General features: G+C 46.7%; 1 long non-coding RNA gene across 1 annotated transcript; it reads right to left on the reverse strand.

The window, feature by feature from the left end:
• Window positions 1-666: 666 nt before the first annotated feature.
• LOC137538105 (uncharacterized) lies at window positions 667-10,633 on the reverse strand. The gene is made up of 3 exons (XR_011024682.1): window positions 10,557-10,633; window positions 1,851-1,927; window positions 667-1,767 (listed from the first exon to the last, which is right to left on the reverse strand). It is a non-coding gene; the product is annotated as an uncharacterized lncRNA (long non-coding RNA).
• Window positions 10,634-17,031: the final 6,398 nt, after the last annotated feature.

Raw genomic sequence — 17,031 nt, forward strand, 5'->3', positions numbered from 1 at the left:
GACAAGTTGCTTGTTATAGTTAGTTTTTCATCTCGGATCCACTTTAAGGTGCGTACACACGCACTATGGCTGCCAATGACGGTCAGACCCTCCCGCTGGGCGGACTTTCAGCCGACAGTAGCACGTTTGTACGCGCTGTCAGCGGACTGATAAGGCTGTTTCTGAATGATCCGCTGAGCGGATTGTGCGTGTGTACGCACCTTAAAGTGAATGTTTACCGGTTAAAAAAAGAAAAAGTCAGATACTCACCTAAGGAGAGGGAAGGCTCGGTCCTAATGAGCCTTCCCTCTCCTCTCCCGGTGCCCGGTCCCGCGCAGGATCCCCTGTGGCAGTATTCGACCAGTTCGGTCAAATACTGCCACTTCCGCATGCCGAAGGGAGCTTTCGGAAGCCTTCGGGAGCACTCGGGCTCCCGATGATGCGGCCGCTTCATACTACGCATACGCGAGCGCCCTCTATGACACACTCGCGCGTACGTAGTATGGAGCGGCCCGTCTTCGGAAGCCCGAGTGCTCCCGAAGACCTCCGAAGTTCCTGCGGCGGCGGACGAGAACGGGGGAGCCAGCGCAGCACCGAGGGCACCGGGAGAGGAGAGGGAAGGCTCATTAGGACCGAGGCTTTCCTCTCCTTAGGTGAGTATCTGACTTTTTCTTTTTTTTAACCGGTACCCATTGGCTTTAACTTGGAAGGCCAGATTTGGAATCTGAGAAGGTGCAAGATAGGGAGTAATTATAATTGGAGGTAACAAGCCTAAGGGCCTAGCAGCAGAGCAGAGATGGATTAAAGGGGAACTGAAGTAAGAGGTATATGGGGGCTGCCATATTTAATTCTTTTTAATCAATACCAGTTGCCTGGCAGCCCTGCTGGTCTGTTTATCTGCAGTAGTATCTGAATAACACCAGAAACAAGCATGCAGCTAGTCTTGTCAGATCTGACATTAATGTCAGAAACACCTGATCTGCTCCATGCTTGTTCAGGGGCTATGGCTAAAAGTATTAGAGGCATAGGATTGGCAGGAGGACCTTGTAACTGGCATTGCTTAAATGGAAATAAATATGGCAGCCTCCATATCCCTCTCACTTCAGTTGTCCTTTAAGATGAAATGGGTCTCTAGGCAAGATAGTAGCGTTGGCTCCCCCTTATGGTTCTTTTGGTAATGTGACGTAGGAGAGAGGATCAGAGAAAATGGCAGCTGGACCCCCTGACACCCACTAGGCCTAGGTTGCCTTGTGGGTGCAATAGTAATACTGGGGGCACATTTGTATGGGGCACAAAAATAAAATTCAGATCATTTTTTTCTATTCCTTAAAAAATAATCTGTTTGTGTTTTGCAGTGAAGAGCAGAAGTCTCTGAAACTAGCTCTACACTTTCAAAGTACCGTTCTCCTTCAGATTACCCAGCCCGGCGCGGTACCCGATGCCCTTTGATCCTTCTGCGAAAACATATCAGGAGGAAACAGCGTATTAAAATTTAGCAAGGCAGCGGCAGAATCCATGTTATTTCACCGGCTTCCCCTGCGCCCGAGATGAAATTCCACGTCTTACAATGGAAAGCGATTTGCTGTCTCGTCTGCTCCTCACTGTGCACTGACTGATTTCATATTTGGATAATCACTGTATTTTCTGCAGCAGCAGGTCCAGCCATCATCACAGTCCTCTTCAATAAACTCCTCTCTCACCCCTCTCGCCCTCTTTTAGATTCCGTCGGCAGCTCCTGGCAGAGGCTCAGACGAGGGCCTCGGCATCATCAGAGAGCGCGGGAACAGTCTGCGGAGAGAAGATACTCTCATCAGGAGAGATGCTTTACAGCAGAAGTCCAATAAAAATGGAACATCCGTTTAGGAACTTACTGCAGTTATGTCTGCTGTGAAACCCTCAGCGTATAACGAAACCCACTATTGGAAGTGGTAGTTGTCCAATCGCTTTCCTGCAAAGAGATTTGCAAATTGTAAATGTAGTTTTACTTAAAGTGGGATAAAACTCTGACATAACATTCAATAAAAAGGTGTTCTCCTACATTTTATTACCCATACAGTTACCATATTTGTTTTTGTGCACAAGTAATATTGTCTGTTTACGAATTACACATTCCCAAAGTACAGTTAAACTGCTCTGAAAGCGGTGCTTGTATTTTATTGCATAGCTGCTACATTTATATATTAATATCGATCTAGTGATCATGTCTCAGCTCTTCCTGCTTCTCAGCTCATTACAGCTCAGTTTTGGCAGTTTGTTAATGTTTACAAAACTTTTCTGGCAAAGGAATTGAAACAAAAGATAATGTTATTATCTCTTGGATGAGGCCAGAAGCTGCCCACTGAAGCCGTGTTTAACTGTTTGAATGCTGTCCTGCAACAATCTTTTTGTGGTAGTAGATTTTATGCAGTAAATAATATTTTAGAAAAAAATACTTAGTTTCATACCACTTGAAAGTAAACCTTTACATTTTAATAAACTAAAAGTTAGAAACTTACCTCGAGAGAGGGAAGTCTCTAGATCCTTCAAAGGCCCTCCACCATTAATTTTAAAAAAGGCATAATTTGTAAATACAAAACATAAAAAATGTCAAAAACCATAAAGTTCTTATTTTCAAAATGATACAAAAACTCTAATGTTATTTTCAAAACCATAATTATCACACGCCCAAAGGAAAAATTTGGGTGCGTGATAATTATGTTTTTGAAAATTACATCATTTCAAATCATTAATTAGCCGCGGGGCCCCCAAATTTTCTGCTTACTTAAGAAACTGTCTAAATCAGGGGTGTCAAACTCAAAATACAAAGTGGGCCGAAATTGAACACTGGGATCAGATCGTGGGCCATCCTCAATGTCTACTGCCCACCTTATAAAGGCCCTTGGTGTCTAAGTGCCCTCCTCCAACTCCTATAAAGTTCCCTGGTGTCTAGTGGTCCTCCTCCCTCCCCTATACAGTTCCTTGGTGTCTAGTGCCTCCCCCATACAGTTCCCTGGTGTTTAGTGCTTTCCCCCCACCTCCCCCATATGGCTTTCCTGGTTTTCTAAGGCTTCACCTCCAGTATAGCTTCCCTGGTGATCTAGAGTAGGCCAAACATAATGCAAAGTGGGGAAACCCCTTGAGGGCCAAATTTAAAGGCTTTGAGGGTTTAGATTTGGCCCGTGGTCCGGAGTTTGACATGTATGGTCTAAATGGTCTAGAATTCTTTGAGCTTCTTCTGTCTCCCCGCATGATCGTTTATAATGCAAAATCTGTTTAGAGAGGTGTTTGATTCGGAGGTCAGCCCAATGATTATCACCATTTAGATTAATTTACATTCTAAACTGGCTGCGCTGGCTGTCACTTCAGGTATTAAAACTGAGATTCCCGTCGTCAATAGCGTGTCCATCTCTCCAGCTGTCATGAAGACAGTCAGGATGGATGAGAGACAGAATTCTCGTTCTTCTTCAGAATTAGAGCTTCAGCATCTCCTGTTAAAGACATCTTCACCAGGGAAGGAATGGCAGTGGGGTTGGGGGGGCTGAATTAGACAAAATAAATCACTTTCGAACCCTGCACCATCGTTCATCGTTTATTAATAACGCAGTGACAGACGATAGGAACATCTGTGGAGATGAGGGTCATGGCCACACCGCCTTCTGAGAAATCACCTGCATTTATCCCCCTCGGCTAATCGACAGCCTGGCTGATAACGAGAGACAGGAAGCCAGGTGGATTAATTTAATCTTATGTAAAGCAGATGTTGTAGGATGGAAGAAAGGCAAGGGCTTATTGGGAGACAAGCAAAAAGGCTTATTAATTGTGCTGTGTGAATTCATTTCAGTGAGAAAACATTATTTTTGGTTCTGTTTTCGGATATTTGTAATCCAATGAAAGGGATGGTTCAGTATCACAGCAATCAGCATGCCTAACAGATCAGTCACAGGGGAAGCCATAGGTCAGGGCTGCCCAACTTAAGTCCTTGAGGGCCACCCATGCTTGTGTTTAGGATTGACTGAGAAATGGAAATATGTGTTCTACTGGATGAACCACACCTCTCCTGATTCAGTCCCATCAATTAATTTGTTTCAAAAATATGTGGGTTCCTTTCCTTGTTCTAATGTTTGTAGTACACTATGTATGATACTTTTTGAAATCTGATATGCATGAAACAATCTATTTAGAAGTCTTATTTAGTGTTTTTTTTTACTTGTGTGCTTCCCAGATACTCTTTGTGCTCTTTTACTTTGCCTGATGAAGCGGGTTAGACCCATGAAACATGTTGCAATATTTTAAACCGCTAAGTATCACTTTGTCAAATAAAAATTTAACCTTTCAACCACCGATAGAGGGATCTTTTGCTGGAGAGGCAAGTCTGCCCTTACCTGATTTCTATACAATTTTAAGGAGTTTTACTACTGTTGGCGCATTTGTTTTTACCAATCCATATTGAATATCTTAAATAGCTTGTGTGCATGGCCATACATAAACAGAAATAGGCTCTAAGCCAGAGGCATGATGGTAGAAGCACTAATAGCTCATAAAATGTCTACTTTCCTGGTTGGACAGCAGTTGGCTCCTATTAACAGAGGTTGTGTGAGGACTCTCTAGAGGAACCATGGCTAAAATCGGCAGCAGAGAGACTGGTGCGGCCAAACTCGGCAGGCAGTTCATCCTAAAACTATATTATTCTGTGATAGAATTGACACTTTGAGTAAGCTAGGTTTTATGGTCGGGTTGCCAACCTTCTGTAAATTTATCGTTAGTAAAAATTATCCTTTTTTTCCGGGCCATGAGAAAAATAATCCACTGTCCATACATTTTCTTGCCCCACCCAGCACTTAATTAGGGTCACTATAATTAATGATGATAAGGTGTTCTACAACAAGGCCATATGTAAGCACCTAAATGGAGGCTGAATGACAGGGGACACCATATCGAAGACACATGCAGTGTCACACACGTGCCCATGTTACACCAACAACCACACTGGGTGTGTGTATGGATAGAGGATGGAGCGGGGAGCCATCGGTGGACACCAACAGGTAAAGTATAATGCACAGGCCACCGGGGGCACATTTGACATTAGGGGGATCAACAGGGCCACCATCAGATATTTTTGGGCCCCATACTGAGCAAACCTACTAGACCCCCCTCATTCCCCTCTGCCCCCACTTGGCAAATCACAACATTTGAAGGTTTTAACACACATGTCCGTGTGTCCGCTTTTCACGCGTTCCCATGGCTGGGAGTGTTCTGCATATGCTCAGTTCGTTAAGACTGTAACTGCGCTTGCACAAACCGCTCCCAGACATTTGAGTGAGATAGAGGAAGCACGTGGCCCAGAACAGTGCATGCACAGTGCCCGCAACCCCGCTGGATTGTGCAGACTTTACAGGAGCACAACAGATTGGACCGGAAGGGTATCAAGGGAGCTGATGGACTACAGGGGGCTGGAAGGAGCCCCAGGTAAAAATCCCTTCCCCCCCCATTAGTATCAGGTTTACTTTAATCACTAGCTGACTAAGGGCTGGTGCACACCAGAGCGGTTCTGGAGCGGTTTTTAAAACGCTTGCAGGGGAAAAACCGATTGGCTAATGAAAGTGAATGGGCTGGTGCACACCAGAGTGGTTTGTTTTTTCCACAAATGCAAACTCGGGGGCTGCAGCATTTTTTAGATTTCTGAGGCATTTCCGCCTCAGTGTTAAAGTATAGAAAAGCTCAAACCGCCCTGAAAAACGCTAGATCAGAGCAGTTTTCCAGGCGTTTTTGTTACAGAAGCTGTTCAGTAACAGCTTTTACTGTAACAATATTTGTAGTCTGCTACACAAATAGGCTCCAAAAAACGCTAGGCATGGGCCCTTTCACACCAGAGGGATTTTTTGGTGTTTTAACGCCACGGCCGAAGTTGGCGTTTTGCTAGGTAAAAGAAAGTCCATACACTTTCATTTTACCTTTCACATTTAACTCGGCGTTTTGGAGCGTTGCGTTTCAACGCTCCCAGGAGCTTTTTCAGGGCTGTTAACAGCCGAAGTTGGCTGTTCACGTTTCAATGATAGTCAATGGAAAACGCCAACTTCAGCGTTTTCAAAGCCTTTTCAAAGCGTTTTACAGCTATCTTGTTCACTTATTTTTATAGAAGAAAAAAAAAAGGACGTTTTCATATGGGCTGTAAAACTCTTTCAAAAGGCTTTGAAAACGCTTTGAAAACGCTATGTATTGGCGTTAAGCAAAAGGCTGACTTTCAGCCTTTTCTACCGCAGCCTCTAGTGTGAAAGAGCCCTAAACATGCCTAAAATCGCTCTGAAATCTGCTTCAAAAACCTCTAGCGTTTTGCAGATCTGCTAGAGGTTTTGGTGTGCACTGGACCTAAGTTAGCTCCTGGATGAGCCTCCTGGCACCTCTCATGACATTAATGGGAAGCCCATATGTGGCCCTGTTCACTGGGCCCCAGATTTACTTGGGCCCCATACAGTAGCCCCCCGTGATGCCCTGATGGCGGCCCTGGGGAACAATGGCGGGGCCAGCGAGGCAGCGGATGCAAAATCACAAGCCGATTCATGCTGAAATCGATTTCATTGCGAAATCGATCGGGAATTGCCCTGCGGTGTATGGGCAGGCAACAGATCTCTCTCGGATCGGAGAGAGAGATCTGTCTCTTGGCCTATCTGCCCATACATCGTCTGATTTATATCCTTCCTCTATTGAGTTAAGATTGTTTATGTCACACTACTTCCCAGCTGTTCACAATAGTTTGGGGTGCCTCCTACCACCTATTTTAAGTTGGCAAGTGCTCTTTATAACAGGCAGATCTTACTGGTTGATTCCCCTAGAGATATAGGGCACATGATGACCTCTCCTAAACCGGAACATCACTTGTGTGCAAACAAGCAATTAAATGGCGCGTTTGCATAAGCCGGAATGTAAAATTATCTCGCATGGCCCTTGCATGTTTAATGATATATGTTTTTACAATGAGGTTTAACAAGAGGCGAAAGGAATTCATGTATAATTAAGATTCAGTTGGTAGGAGGACATCTAAACTTCCTCCGGGAATTTGCATTCGTATATTTACACGGTTTTACCAGCCGGCGCAGACAATGCAGCTGAATAATATAGCATTGCGTCTCCGGGGACGGCCGCCGTGTCCTCTTTTGGGTTGTTCAGATCAGATCGGATCTGCCAGCTGCGTCTGGAGGGTTTGGTAGGGCATAAATAATCGAACAAATTAACCTTAGCTATTATCACCGCCGTTCACGCATCCGTTAAGGCTTAGGAGGAAGGGAAATGGGGGATCGGCCTCTGGGAACGCTGTTTACAGCTGCCAGCTAAATTCCGAGCGCATGCTGCCTTTATTTGCATGCCTGCCTTGCAATTATTTTTCATTTTTCAATTATGGCTAAATAACCCGGGATCTGTCACCGCTCTATATAAATTATACAATGTTCAAGTTGTGTGTAGGCTCTAATCTAAAGCGTGCGTCTTTTATTCAAATAATTTGTTTTCCGAGCCAAGATCCAGGGGCCAGAAATGGGTGGTCATTTTACCGATATTTTCATTATTATCACCAACTGTTTAGAATATAGGTTTAGGCTTGAGGCCCCTTTTACACATGCATTGCAAGTGTCCGTTGAATTACCCTGTTTTACCGCAGAGTAATGCAATGACAATACAAGGCAATGAGGCTTACCACACTTACCGCGTTGCGCCAAAAGTTCCCGAAGAGCCACTGACCCGCCTTGAAGTCAACAGTGTGTCACCGTGGTGACGCAGAGGTGGCAGGTGTCATGCAAGTCAATGGGCAACGCAGGTATTTTAGATATGTTGGCAGCGGTGGTGCAGCATTAGGGGCATATCTGGGTAATATCGCACCTATGGCAAACACTGAAATTGGGCCCTCCACCCCATTCAGAGTCCCCTTCCCCTCTGAAAACAGCATTGTTTCTCGTGTACGTGTGTTATGGTTGTCTGCGTTTTTGGCTCGGGATATTGCTGAAGTTACTTTTTTGGAAATATCTCTTCTTATTTCCTCTCTGTTCTCTTTTCTAACACTAAGCCAAGTGTGCCCTACATACATACATTAAGTAGCCATGTTTCCTAGATAACAGAATTAACCTGATCTGAGGTCTGAGTGACAGGGAGGCACAGGGGCAGGCATGGGGGTGCAGTACAGGGGCAGGCATGGTGCTGTGGAGCCCATGGCATGAACCACGCCTGCACCCCTCTACATACACCTCTGTGTGGCATGCATGTGTAGAACGACCCAAATACGGTGGGGAAACCAAGTAATCCCAGTGACATACTTCCTGTGCAGCAGGAAGTATGTCACTGGGGGCAAGAGGCAGCAAAAGGCGGGAGGCAGGGGCGGGGCTATGCATATGACCCTGTCAGCGCACTCTGCCGCAGGGTCATATGAATGCGGTGTGAAGCGATGTGATGAGGCGGAGCATCGTGACGCAAAGGCCAAGTGTAAATCCAACCTAAGGCCAAAAACCCACTAGGAGCGCTTTTCTGAGCGCTTTGTGATTCAAAAAACTCTTGCTAATATACCGTAATGCTATGGGTGTGATCCCACTGGAGCGATGTGATTTTATAAAAATCCCCCATAGCATTGCATTAGCAAGAGATTTTTCAAATCACTAGCACTTAGAAGTCGCTCCTTGTGGGTTTCTGGCCTAAGGGATATCCATGCTGGGGAAGGAAAGATTAGTTGTACTTTCGAAGGCTTCCTCCAGCCCCTAGTAGTTTATCAGGGAGCAGATAATAAAGAGAGGGCCTGGAGTTGTAGCAGAGCGGAATGCGGAGGGCCCGGCCATGATGGGGTAGCCGTCTCCCTGACGGGGGGTGGGGTTAGCTGGTGGGTGGGCTGGGGAGGTTCCCACAGCAGTAGATTAGGAGAGAAGGGGGGCGGTTCCGTGTGGGTAGGCGGGGAGTTGCTGCCTGGGTTAGGGGAGGAAGAAGGGGGGCGGGCACTTCCGGCTAGAGAGCGTAGATGGAAGAAGCTCCCTCCCTCCCTCCCTGTGTTTTATGTTGGGTGTCATGTGGTGTCTTGTTTGTCATTGCAGCCGGAGGGGTAAAAAGGGGGTTCGGAGGCCGGTTTTACTGAAAAGGGGATTTGTCGCTGGACAAATACGGTGTTTTAGGTGAACGAAGAGAGAAGACGAATTTGGGGCATGCAGCTGTCCCCGAGCCGGATGCGCGGCTGGGGGCCGGTTCAAGGCTGCATGTCACATGGTGTTTTGATAACTGCATTCGGTGCCTCCTGGACCCCCTGTACCCCAGCTCTTTGTATATGTTGTATTATAATGTTTTGGTATTATAATGTTTTGGATCTTTGTTAATTTGGCTGAATAAAGGAGGGCTGCTCTGGCCTTAAATTAAATCCAATGCCGAGTAGTCCGTGTGCAGTTATTCCTTAGCATAAGATGATGTATGGGGTTTGGTTGGGGGGGAAGGACTAAGGGGAGGTAGGCTTTACCATTATCATGGCGCACAGCACCGCAGGTAAAATAATGGTGCCCATTCAATTACCTTATTAAACGCTATTTAGCGTTTTCACTGTTACAAAATGGCGCAGGTTATTTACAATGCTATTTATCGTAGTAATGAAAGTGCGCTGCAGCTTACCCCTCCTGCTTTTAGTATAGCACCGGCAGACTTTGCAGGGTGAACGGCTCAACAAGTGCCTACAGGCGCGATGATAGCTGAGGCTGGGCTGTGCGCTGATAGCCCCACAGTTCCGGAGCTGTTACCGCTCCTCTGCCTCACCAGCTTGCACTGTGCACCATGATTTTTGGTCAGGCAGGGGAGCAGTAACAGCACCGGAACTATGGAGCTATCAGCGCACAGCCCAGCCTCTGCAATCATCGCGGCTGGCGGCTGCAGGCACTTGCTGAGCCGATCATCCTGCAAAGTCTGCCGGTGCTATACAAGCAGGAGGGGTTAGCTGCACTTTCATTACAACGATAAATAGCGGTTTAAATAATTTTATCGGCGTCTATGTGCGCCGGTTTTTTATCCCACGCCATTTTTGACTGGACCCGTTTATCAGGTCCCTCGCTGTAGTTCTGCTGCCCTCCAGGGTGGCGCTGTCCCCTATGCACAGGCACAGGAGAGTCCACATGCCTTGTCTTGATTGCGTTCCTGTGGCCAGGAGCATTCTGCACCAACGCAGTTGACAAAGACTTAAACTACACAAAAGCAGAAGACTCCCAGCCATGGGAGCATGATCGAGAAAGATGCGCAGCAACCCACGACCATAGCTGATCTTTCTGCAACAGAAGTCTAACAGCAAATCATGGGGTTCTCCAAAGACACTATGATGGCAAACTCCCCATGTTCCAGTCACCCCCCCCCAACCTGGAGCTATTATAAGTGCGCTTTACGCATATAATTAGTGTGGCCAACATTTCCCTCTCCCATAGCAGCATAACCCCATCCCAATCCAATGTGGCCACTAATCAGCTTATCTTTAGCACCTACCTATAGAATTATGACTGCACTTCCCTCACCCAATAACTGCAGACTTCCGAATCCCCCGCCCCCAAAGTGTGTGTATCGGCCAATGCAGAGCAGCACAGAGGGGCACAGAGACTACCTACCTCCTCCAGAGTCGGGTTCATTCTCCACTGCCAGCTGTGGCCACCTGCTGATACACAGCTCTGTAGCTCTCCTGATGTTTCTGCAGGTCATATGATAGCATGCATAATATAATATCATAGATATGAAAACGGTAGGAGACGCCCTTGTTGTTTAATCAGCACTTCTGCATAAATTGTAGTATATAAGATATAATATAAATCGCCTACCTTATGAATGGACACTCCACTCAGTAGGGAGGATGATTGAATTTATTAGTCCAAAGTGCTTGTTACTAATAAATTCAATCATCCTCCCTACTGAGTGGAGTGTCCATTCATAAGGTAGGCGATTTATATTATATCTTATATACTACAATTTATGCAGAAGTGCTGATTAAACAACAAGGGTGCCTCCTACCGTTTTCATATCTAAGGTTTAGCATCCCACATTGTGGGAATGTTAGTTTTACCACAAGCTCGTGGTAAAAAAGTTTTTTTCTGAAGGAGTTGCAACCGTCCATCGTAAAGACTGAATGGGGACGGGCTTTCCCCACATGCCTATCTGAGTGGTTGCCTTGTTAGCAACCCACACTTGTGAGTAGTACTACTCTTATTTTTAGACCAGTTTGAAAAGATAATACACCATAGGGGCTCCCGGTGTCTCTGTGTTTTTTTTTCGTGTTTTATCTACGCAGCCCCCATAATATAATATCGCTCAGTCAATCGATCAAGTCGTATCAACTCTGAGGGACATGTAATTTAGGGTCTGGCTATTGCGGGCACCTGGAAGACATTGAAAATCTCGCTGCGCCGCCATAGACGTAATAACATTACGTCTCCCAGGTCAGGCGATACGTGGCTATTAGCACGCGCCAAAATGCCGTCTCACATATGCCAAGGCTTGCAGCATTGTGTGCGAACAAGTGGCTGCAGGCACCACTGAAGAGAAGAAGCATCCAGCGCTGGAGCAAGTAGCTCCTGCTCTACTGCTGTGTAATTGAGGTGGACTTATGGTGGCGACCAGGGGCAGCACTTAAATGGGCCCATGTAGTGGAGAGTGGAGGGAGGAGGGGGAGAAGCAACCCCACCACCACTGCTTCCCTATAGTTACATCATTGGTCTTTTGAGTTCTTTTTTGGGATCAGCCACTGATAGCCACTCCATCAGCCACTGATAGCAGTCTACATATTTAAAGGGAACCTAAACTCGGAGGGATATGGCTGTTTCCTTTTAAACAATACCAGTTGCCTGGCATCCTGCCGATCTCTTTGGCTGCAGTAGTAGCTGAATCACACACCTGAAACAAGCATGCAGCTAATCCAGTCTGACTCCAGTCAGAGCACCTGATCTGCATGCTTGTTCAGGGGCTGTGGCTAAAAGTATTAGAGACACAGGATCAGCAGGGGAGTCAGGCAACTGGTATTATTGTAAAAGGAAATATCCATCTCCTTCTCAGTTTAGGTTCCCTTTAAGCATAGCTCCCAACCAGGCCCGGCCCTAGACTTTTTGCCGCCTGAGGCAATTTTCAAAGAAATCGCCGCCGCCCCCCGCCCCCCCCCAAGCCGTTGTTGTGGGGGGCCGCCCGAGCTGGAGGGGATAGCGGGCAGGAAGGGGGTATTGGGCCTAGCGGCGGGGAGGGGGGTCGGACCCCCCCCTCCCTCGCCTGGGTCCCCCGTCCTCCTCTCCCCTCCAGCTTTAAAAAGTTCCTTGCTGTGGCTGCAGCTAAAGAGGCAACGGGCGGGGATTACTCACCTCTTCCTCGTTCCAGGCCAGCGTGCGCTCCACTGACGTCACTTCCTGCGGCGTAGCAGGAAGTGACGTCGTGGAGCGCACGCTGGCCTGGAACGAGGAAGAGGTGAGTAATCCCCGCCCGTTGCCTCTTACAAATAGCTGCAGCCAGCACGGACCTTTTTAAAGCTGGAGGGGAGCGGAGGACGGGGGACCCAGGCGAGGGAGGGGGGGGGGGTCCGACCCCCCTCCCCGCCGCTAGGCCCAATACCCCCTTCCTGCCCGCTATCCCCTCCAGCTCGGGCGGCCCCCCACACACACGGACGGGCAGTTGCCGCCCCCCCCAGAAGTGCCGCCTGAGGCAAAAGTTTCACCCCGCCTCATGGGCGGGCCGGCCCTGCTCCCAACTGTCCCTCTTTTGGAGGGACAGTCCCTCTGTCCCTCTTTCCTCCTCATTTGTCCCTCTTTCTATGTAAATATTTGTATTTCTCTACCGAAAAATGTGTTTGACTCTAAACTTTATTCCCATCCTTTAGGCCTCTTTCACAGTGGGACGTTAAAGTCGCACGTTAGAAAATATTATAACGCAGACTAATGCACAGCAATACAAAGTCTGTGCGACATTCACAGTGCACACGTTGCGTTGTGTGTAACATGTAGCAATATTTAGAAAGTGCTGCATGCTGTGCGTTTAGCAATACGTTTGCTGCGTTGTGTGTGTTGCACATGCTCAGTAATGTTGTTTTTTTTTTTTAAATGTAACGCATGCGCCGTTTTCATCCCATCAGTATGCAACGAAAACAACGCACCAAGAGACACATAACGCAGTGCAAAATAACGTCCAATTTCATAACCTACATGCGCTGCATTAGGGGAACGTTGTGCGACTTTAACGTCGAATCAAACGCAACATCACAGTGTGAAAGAGGCCTAAAATTGATATATTACTGATTTTAAAATGACAGAAAATGAACCAGGATAGAAAGGATCAGTGTGTTTTAATTATAAACCAGCATATTTTGTTATGAAATCTTTATGGTATGCGTGACTAGGGGTGTGGTGGGGGCGTGATCAGGGGTGTGGCAGGGGCGTGGCTTACATGTCCCTCTTTCTCATCTCAAAAAGTTGGGAGGTATGATTTAAGGAATAATAGAGAATGTATTGCCTCAAACTTTTAGGCTAGAAACCCACTAGGAGAGCTTTTCTGAGCGCTTTGTGATTTGAAAAGCTCTAGCTAATGTAATGCTATGGGTGTGATCCCACTTGAGTGATGTGATTTTATAAAAATCCCCCATAGCATTGCATTACCAAGAGTTTTTTTCAAATCACTCACGCTTAAAAAGCACTCCCAGTGGGTTTCTGGCCTTAGGCTTTGTTGACCTCTAAAATCGCAATAGCTGACGCCTGCATTTTGCGATTTTGCGAGTCATTGTTCTTTGCGCCTCCCAGCGCTTACCTGCGTGCTACGATTTGTTGTAAAAGCGTATTTCTAGGTGCTCTTGCAGAGTGATTTGTTTTTGCACTGCCTGACGCAAGTCAGGAAGTGAACTCCTTGCCCCAGAAATGAATAAATACAATGTATTTATTTATCAAAGTGCTGGGGAAATCGCTATAGAAAGCGCTTTGTCAAGCGTTTTGCGATTTCCCTATACCTTCCATTGAGGCAAATCACCCTGAAAATGGTACAGACACGCTTGGGTGAGTGAATCAGAATAGAACCGCTCAGATGTGAACACTCTCATAGGGAATCATTGCACAAACGCTTTTAGGGCGATTTTGAAAATTAATGGTGCTTAAAGAACAAACACAGAACATTTATATTGCGCTTTTCTCCTGGCGGACTCAAAGCGCCAGAGCTGCAGCCACTAGGACGCGCTCTATAGGCGGTAGCAGTGTTAGGGAGACTTGCCCAAGATCTCCTACTGGATAGGTGCTGGCTTACTGAACAGGCAGAGCCGAGATTCGAACCCAGGTCTCCGGTGTCAGAGGCAGAGCCCTTAACCACTACACCATCCAGCAACTGGAAAAGGTGTAAACGCTCCCTTAGTGTGAACAAGCCCTTAGGGCTCAGCCACATTATAAGCGCTTTTCTGAGCGCTTGTGATTGATTCGCTTTTTAAAAATCGCTCCCATTCCCTTTCATTAAAATCGCAGTAAAAGTCACATAAAAATCGCAGTGATCGCATAAAAAAAAAATCGCGGCAATTTTTACTGTGATTTTAATGAAAGTGAATGGGAGCGATTTTTAAAAAGCACTCAGAAAGCTCTAATCAATCACAAGCGCTCAGAAAAGGGCTTATAGTGTGGCTGAGATAGAGTCTAGATATTATCTTATTTATAATGAGCTCTCCTCCCCATGTTGATTGCAAGCTCTTCTTCGCTGTGTAGAAATAAACACCTGCTGCTTGTCGGTCTTCACCCATTCCCTAACCTATGCAGACGCGGTGAAAATAACATATTGATGAATCGCTCTGTAATTCAAAAAATGTTGATTTATGAGGGAATTACACAAATGTGTTAATTGATGCACATAATTAGGTTCTTAATTTAAGCAAAGCTTTGCTCATGGTTGTTAAATCATGTGGCATTTAAAGTTAAAGTGGAGGTTACAAAGTCCTTACAGTGGACCTGATCTCACAACGTCCTCACCATTCTAAAATATAAGCGACAGCATAATAACCTTTAAAGAAAAACATTTCTGTATTACAGCCGATACAAATCCTGCAATAAATCTGCAGTGTGTCTACTTCCTGCTTTCAAGGCACCAGACATAGGGTTAACATCCTGTGTTTACAAATTAGTTGCTCTGCTGTGGCCGTGGAGATTCCTGAGCTGACACAGCTGGGAGATCAAGTTACAGTGGGGATTAGCCACAGGGATTAGACAGGCTAAACTCTTTATCTTTAAGTACATACAGGGTGCATTTCTCTGTTTTCCTTCTATCCTGTGCAAGAGTTCAGGTCCACTATAAAACAGTACTAAAACAGATGTTAAAAACACCAAAGAATTCTGCTTAATCACTACCCAAGATTCTAAAGATATGACATCAGATTAGACAAGACATCAAGACAAGACATCAGATGAGTCGCAGCTAGCTACTTTCACTGCAAGTAGGGCCGGCTGCAGCTGCAATGGGGCACTGGGGCAAAGGTAACACCGGCGACCCCTCTTTCTGCCCCTCACCAAATTCAGCCCCAGAGCAATGGTGGAAACCCCCCCCCCCCCCCACTCCCCAATCTCCCCCTCAACTCTACTGTGCTCCCCAGGTCTGTGCCTGCATGACCAACATTGCAACTCATCTGTCCAAGCATGCTGCTCTGTCCTTACTCCCCATCTTCATCCTGCAGCCTGCCTCTTCTCTATCAGCCGATGCATTGCTTAATGACATGCAATGTGTCATAGAGAAGAGGCAGCCAGTGCTGCAGAAGATGGAGCGCAGATGGAACAACACGCAGGGACAGGTGAGTTGCAAGGGTCCATCTAAAAATGGCGCAGGGAGAAAAATGGCGCACCGTTCTGCCGATAAATGTATCATAAAACGCTATTTACCGAAAATACATTAAAACGGTAAATAGCGTTTTATGCTACATTTATTTCAGCACGGTACGCCAGGGGGCTGCGGGTCGCTAGTATAGGCAGCGGGGGTTGGGGGAGAGAGGCAGCGGACACTGAAGGGCATAGGCAGCGGACGAAGATGTGTGCAATATGCATACATTACCTTGTCCCGGGCCGCCGATCGCTCCTTCCCTCCGCTCCTTCACTTCCTAGTTTGTTTGCTGTAGTCCTGCAGCCGGCCAATCACCATGCGGAGAATGAAACCGCATGGTGATTGGCCGGCTGCAGGACTACAGTAAACGAATGGAGGAAGTGAAGGAGCGGAGGGAAGGAGCGATCGGCGGCCCGGGACAAGGTAATGTATGCATATTGCACACATCTTCGTCCGCTGCCTATGCCCTCCAGTGTCCGCTGCCTCTCTCTTCCCCCCGACCCCTCTGTCCTCAGAAATTTTGAAGCTTTATAACGCTATTTAGCGTTATAAGTGTAAGGCACACTGCCTGCGCCATTTTTTAACACTTATAACGCTAAATAGCGTTATATAATGCAAGTCTATGGGGCGCCCTTCTTATTCATCTGGCGCTGTGCGCCATTTTTAACTGTCCCGGAGTTGCAATGCCGACCCTTCAGGCAATGGGCCTGGGGAGCACAGTAGAGCGTAGGGGGATGATTGGCGACGGGGGACTTGGAGGGCTGGGGCCTTTTGGCCTAGAGGGAAAACACAAACTAGAGGCTTGTTTTCACGGCAGCCCAAGCTCAAATAACTTCACTAACGTGCCCTGCGTGCTATATGCCGGTAGTCACATGGGAAGTACAGCAAGGACACATGAGGGACAGTGTGACAGGTAAAGTATAAATGCACTGGCATCAGGGGGCGCATAAAACATCCTGAGTTACAACGGCCATGGCTTCTGTCGCATTCATCGCTTGTGATTATGACACTTGATCGACAACATCAGCCCGAGATTTCCTTGCTTCTCAGATCGATACATTCAACCAATTTCCACCCGAAATCAGACAGATATTGTGATCCCATGGCCCTTACATGCAAACCTCTGCTCTGCATCATACTGTTTATATTTACCAGGTTGCCCACCCTCTAATTGCTCTGTAATTGGGTGTTTCTTTCTTTCAGCTAGCCTAGTGATTCACATTGCCTTGTACAAAACCATGAATGCACCAAGCACTGTACCAGCCCTAAATCATTAAATGA

This window comes from Hyperolius riggenbachi, chromosome 11 (assembly GCF_040937935.1).
Source record: "Hyperolius riggenbachi isolate aHypRig1 chromosome 11, aHypRig1.pri, whole genome shotgun sequence".
Taxonomy (NCBI): Eukaryota; Metazoa; Chordata; class Amphibia; order Anura; family Hyperoliidae; genus Hyperolius; species Hyperolius riggenbachi.